The sequence below is a fragment of the Gavialis gangeticus genome, unplaced genomic scaffold, assembly GCF_001723915.1.
Source record: "Gavialis gangeticus isolate Ggan-Ray unplaced genomic scaffold, GavGan_comp1, whole genome shotgun sequence".
In the NCBI taxonomy this organism is placed as follows: domain Eukaryota; kingdom Metazoa; phylum Chordata; order Crocodylia; family Gavialidae; genus Gavialis; species Gavialis gangeticus.
In genome coordinates this window covers 18,262,663-18,268,434 of record NW_017729015.1, presented here as the reverse complement: position 1 = coordinate 18,268,434, position 5,772 = coordinate 18,262,663, and the positions used below count along the sequence as shown (strand labels likewise).

Genomic DNA, 5,772 nt, shown 5'->3' with positions numbered 1-5,772 from the left:
CACGAGCTAGGGGCGGGCGGAGGCGCGGACTATTTGTCGAGGCCCGGCGGCGGGGGCAGTGCGCGGTGCGGCGGTTCCTCTCAGTGCTTCCTGGAAACTCCCGCTCAGGAGGGGGCGGGGCGGCCCCCTCGTGCGGGGGCAAAACTCTAGTGGGCAGCACCCCCCGCCCTGATCTTGGGGCAGCCTGATGTGAAGCTCCACCCCCAGGACCCTTCTGGTCGGGGGGGGGTGAGGTGAAGCCCCCCCGTGACCTTTAGGATTGGGGGACCCCTGTCATTGAGGCGGACCCCTCATGACCTTTGGCCGTGGGGGGCAGGCTGAGGTGAAGCTCCCTGCCCTGTGACCTTTATGGCTGGGGGGGCCCCTGTCATTGGGGCAAACCCCCCCCCTTGGCCGTGGCGGGGCAGGCTGTGGTGGAGCTCCCTCATGATGATTGACATGGGAGGGGGGGCAGCTACTGAGAGAGGGTCTCGGTGACCCCCCCAAACTGCCCTGCTATGTGAGGGTGCAGAGTGGGGAAGCCAAGCTGGAGAGGGTGCCCTGGCCCCTTCCCTGCCTTGCTGGGGAGCCCCACGCGCCTCCTGGCAGAGCCGCCTCCACCCCCGTGCCGTATGGGAGGTGGAACAAGCTTCATACCAGGCTGCAGCAGCCGCGGCAGAGAGTTAATGTTAGAGCGGGGGGAGGGGAGGCAGAGTTTGTAAATGGAAACACTGGTACATGAGCGTTTCGCACAATCTGGCTGAAAGCTCCGACTGCAACGGGCTGAAAACCAAATCTCTCCCTTTGCTGCCCCCTGGCTGCCAACGTTGGCTATTATTCTCTAGGAGAAAAAGAAAGGATGAGGCACATAAACTCTTCACAAACTGCATCTTTCTGGCAACTTACGGTTTTGTGTAGATTGCAGGCCAGGGTTGGCGCCCGGTTGTGGGAAGATTGGACTGGAAAGGCCTCCTGCGTCATTTAAGTCCAGTCCCTGTTGTCTGCAAGCAACCATTGACTCAAGGACGCCGCTTCAAGATTGCCACTTCAAACCCTCGCGTACAACTGCAAGGCGCACAATCAGAAGTGCGAGGAAGATCCTCAGCATGCCATAGGTAAAAGCCAGGGAGACAATGCCGTTGCCAAAATGAGCATTGATGCTAGGCCTAGATACCTAGAAATGTAACATTATTCTCTTGAACTTCAACAAGCCTCCCATGCGCTCCTGGATCTCCTCGATACAGATGTTAAAAATAACCCCCGATGGTCATATCTTTCCTTCAATGAAGGATGGTAAATAATAATGCTATGCCTGACACACGCATGTTTCTTCGCTCGCTTTAAATACAGTGGGTTCCTCATCCACACACGTCAATTCCTCCTTACACCTGCAGCTCCCAAACAATAAACACGTTCTTCTCACTGGGCTAACACACATTAGGACACGATTTTGTGGAAGGCTTTCTGCAGACTGCAGGTACTCTGTGAACACACACAGAATTTTTACTCACAGCCAAAGGAAGGCACAGGAACTTGAATCACTATTAGGAACAGGACTCTGTCCCCATTATTAGGTTTGTACTGCAAGTTCCACTAAACTCATCGTAGTATGTGCCATCCTGGAAGACAAGCAGAACTTACAGCTTGAATATTAAATGAGAATTCAGAAGTGCCAGGACTCTTTAGGTTAATTCTATTTTGGATAGCTTTCATTACTTTGGTATCTGAGCACTTTATAATTTTTAGCATGTTTAGGCCTACCGTATCTTTGTGCTGGAAAGAAATAATGCCATTTTATAGGTGGGGACTGAGACAGACTTTACAAAGGTCTCACAGGGAGTGCGTCAATGCATAAACCCAAAAGTGGAGCTCCTGAGCCCTTGGCTGGCACACTAAGCACTGGACCAGACTTCCTCTCAAGTATTAATTGTGAATGATGCATCATTTCATTTCCTTTCTTTAAATTGCTTTTATTTATTTTTTTTAAAGCACATTTCCAGAGGAGAAGAAGACTGAAAAGTCAGAGCTAACAACCCTGGAAAAATGAAGAATAAAATAGGAAGGGAGGGAAAGCCTACTGATAGAGATACAGAGATGCACGCTCCAGGTAATCTCACTGACAGTAATTCTCAATTTTGTATTGCAGTGCCGTGCACTGAATATGAAGATTAGTTATTCTGCTCAACAGTCCAAAAATAAAGACCTTATATTCTCAGTCCCCAGCTTGTTGCCTTTTATAAGCCACTCTCTCCAGACACGTCAATTCCCATAGTCCACTGCTCCACTCCTTTAAGAGTAAAGCTGTTGGTTTTTTCTACTGTTGCAATGCTATTTTCTTAGCGATCAAATAAACCTTTTCTCTGCTAAATGTGAGAGTTTCAGTGATTTGGGGCTTCCACCCAATAAAAATAGGCAACATATAATGGAATTACCTGGAAAAGTAAGATTAATTCTAGCAAGCAGATCCTTCCAAATCCTATTAGGGAACAAGCATTTCCATGGAAATTGTTGTATGATGGAGTTCTCCTAGACGCTCAACATCTTCAGCAAGCATCCACTGCCTTTGGGCCAAGGCCGTGTATTCTAATAGAGACCCACTATAATCTACATGTAAATGTTGTCCAAGCTGATGATGAAGGCTAAACAAGATCCTGGACTATGTCCAGTAGACAATTTAGGTAACTATATGTTAGGCACTAAAACAGTAGCTTTTAGGTGCCTGGTCCCCAGAGGGGAATTCAAAACAGAGTTGGGTGGTAGGTACATTGAATGCGGAAAGAGGCTTCCCAGAAGGGTGATCCAAAAAACATACAGAAGAAGTGAGGAGCCATCTCAAGTTAGTAGGAAATACTAGGCACAAGAGTGTGCCTGAGCTCCTACTCCTCTCCAGAGCTTAGGTACCAGAGCCAGGGGCACAAGTTTAAACCCATGTGTGCTCACCCTCCAGGGCCCCTCTGGAGGTTAGATGCCTACATCTCCTGTTGGTAAGTATTGAGCAGGTCTCACTCTTCTCTTTTAAAATACAGGCAGAGAAGCTATGACCCACCTTTCCTAGTACCTTAGTGGTTACAGCATTCATAAGGAGGTGGAAGACCTGTGTTTTAGGCCTTCCTCACCCTGTGGGAGGTTAGACCCTAATGGCCTGGCTATCTACTAAGTTGGGTGGGGGAGCATTCTCCATCCCTGCTCTTCAATCTGTGCTGCTGAAAAGAAAAGAGTGCAAGGTTAAGCCCAGCTAAATATCCTAACAATCAGTCATAAATTAATAACTTCTGTCAGCAATGTTCTACCTACTATGCCATAAACAAATCGGCCAAACAAAGGATGGTGATGTATACCAGTGTGTTTTAGGAAATGTTTAACGTGCAGATTGTTTAGTCTGTCGACTTGGAGCTCCCATCCCTTCAAACGATGGCAGCAGTGGCATCAAATAGCTTAAATGAATGCACATAGATTCAGAAAAGCATAGAATTTCAGGTACTTCCCAATTCTGCATGATTAAAAACCTTTGTGAGCTTTAATGACTGGAGTTCATTGCTATTTCTAGTATCTGTTTTTCTGTCAGAGAAATATCTCATGTCTTTAGAACAATATTATTAGTTATATTACAGTAGCACTCAAAGACAACTGCATAATTCCAAAATACTTAAGAAGGACAGGAAGTGCACAGAAGACAAGCTTGGCTAAACACTGAGATCTTCAATGAGTTGAATCTCAAAAAGGAATCTTACAAGAAGTGAAAATTTGGCTGTATTACTCAGGAGGAGTATAAAAGTATTGCACAGGGAAACTGGGAGAAAACCAGGAAGGCCCAGGGTTACTTCCAGAGTACTGAAAGAATTAGCTGAGATAATTTCAGAGCGATTAGCTATTTTCTGTAAGAACACCTTGACAGCATTTGGTGAAATCTGATGTGCTGTGGCCTTGCTCTTCTTGCCTCTGGGATGAAGTAAACACAATGTTCATTTTTAAGAGAGAGAAGAAAGACGATAGAGGGAATTACAGGCAGTCCGTCTGTCCTTGATGCCTGTCAAGATCATGGAGCAGGTCATCAAGGAATCTGATTTTAAGCGCCTGTGGGAGAACAAGATGATTGGGAACAGCCAACATAGATCCAAGAACCAACCACAGCTGACCAACCTGGTTTCCTTCTATGACAGAGTGACAGTCTCTGGTTGGAGGGAGAGCAGTGGATGTGATGAACCTTGATTTTACTGAGCCTTTTGACCCTGTCCTTCCATTACATTCATATTAATGAGATAAAGAAATGCAGTCTGAAGTGCTATAAGGTGGATATGTAACTGGTTAAGAAAAGGAATTGCTTTTTAAACAAAACAGTGTTTGAAATGTTTCAGTATTTCCTGTGCAACTGATATCACGTGCCACATTTCAGTTCAGTGAGCGTTTTTACAGCCAAGTTACATTATCCAGAAAATAAAGGGAATGATAACTGAATTGCTGAGAGAACCTCATGGGTAGGCACGAAAAGCATCATTATAATCACACATCATTAGAATCATCACAGCCTTATTTGGATCTATCCTGGTGTTTCCCAGCCCCCTTGACATGCAAATTCTTGCTGAAGTTCTTAGCTAATTTCTCTCCGTCTTTGTTGCACTTAAATAACTTTAGTTTCCAGTCGGTTATTAGTGCAAAACATCTTATATCTCAATTTTTTTTACTTGACAAGCCTTTTGCTGCTTTCTTTCTGCCATGAAAGTATTAAAAGCTAAAAGTTTATCAGCTACATGTCAATAGTTTACCCATAAATGCCTTTCTTTGGTGCAAGTATAACCAGCCTGTCCAAAAAAATTGAGATTAAGAAACCTAATTTGATTATGCCAGGTCTTGTCTTCACAGTCCTATAAGCCAATTCAGGAGGAAGAAAGTTACCAAGCTGCCAAGAATTCATCACATCGTGGCACTGTTTCTTTTGTAATAAATGTAATTTAGTTGTTTAAATAATAAGGGAAGGGAAAATAATATAATTTTATCTGCATGCTCCATGACAACCATTCTTCTTGAATGATCTCAGGATTAAATTCTTCAAGGGGATAAGATGTCTACCACTGAGGAATTTATAGCACATCCTTATCCTGGGTGGAATCCTTTCCACTGCCAGCTGAACAGTTTACACTAACAGCAAGATGTCCCATTGCATGAGGGGGTTTACAAGGTTAAAAGATAAAGTATAGCCAAATAAAGAATGTAAATCCAAAAACACTGAAAGTGTAAGCAGAAGAGAAGAGAGACAAGACAGTGGCGCCCTGATGTGATTGATTAAAATTTGGTTAGATATTGTGATTTGAAATGAATGGCAGGAAACTCAAAGGTGCAGTTCTTGGAATAAACCATTTTAGACTTTTTTTAGTCACTTAAATCAGAACAGGTCATTGTGCTTCCAAACAGATTAGATATGCAAGCTAAGAATGAGTTATTTTTACATAGGTGTGTTTTTGCTATAACTGCACATGAGGGAAGAAAATTAAAGAAAGCTACGGTCATCAGCATAGAGTATTTGAAAGTTAGTATTTCGTAGATGTGCAAGTGCTAGCTCTGTACTAGGTCCATCTAACCCTGATGTAACACAATAAATCAATCTTGTTCTGTGGGTGAAACATGATCTGATACTGTGTCCAGGTTTCAAATGCTCTTTCCTGACTCTGGCAGTCATAACAGATATTCATTTACCTCATCAACAAGGAAAGCTGTCATAACACAAAAGCAAAGATGTTACATGCTATGCATCTGCCTCAATAATTGTTATTAATCATGTAGCTACAGTTCTTTTTT

The 5,772-nt window shown here is 43.9% G+C and overlaps 1 long non-coding RNA gene across 1 annotated transcript; it reads left to right on the top strand.

Annotated features, from left to right (window-relative positions):
• The first annotated feature begins 518 nt into the window (after nucleotides 1-518).
• LOC109294180 lies at nucleotides 519-2,800 on the top strand. Its single transcript, XR_002096477.1, has 2 exons — nucleotides 519-1,094; nucleotides 1,969-2,800. It is a non-coding gene; the product is annotated as an uncharacterized LOC109294180 (long non-coding RNA).
• Nucleotides 2,801-5,772: the final 2,972 nt, after the last annotated feature.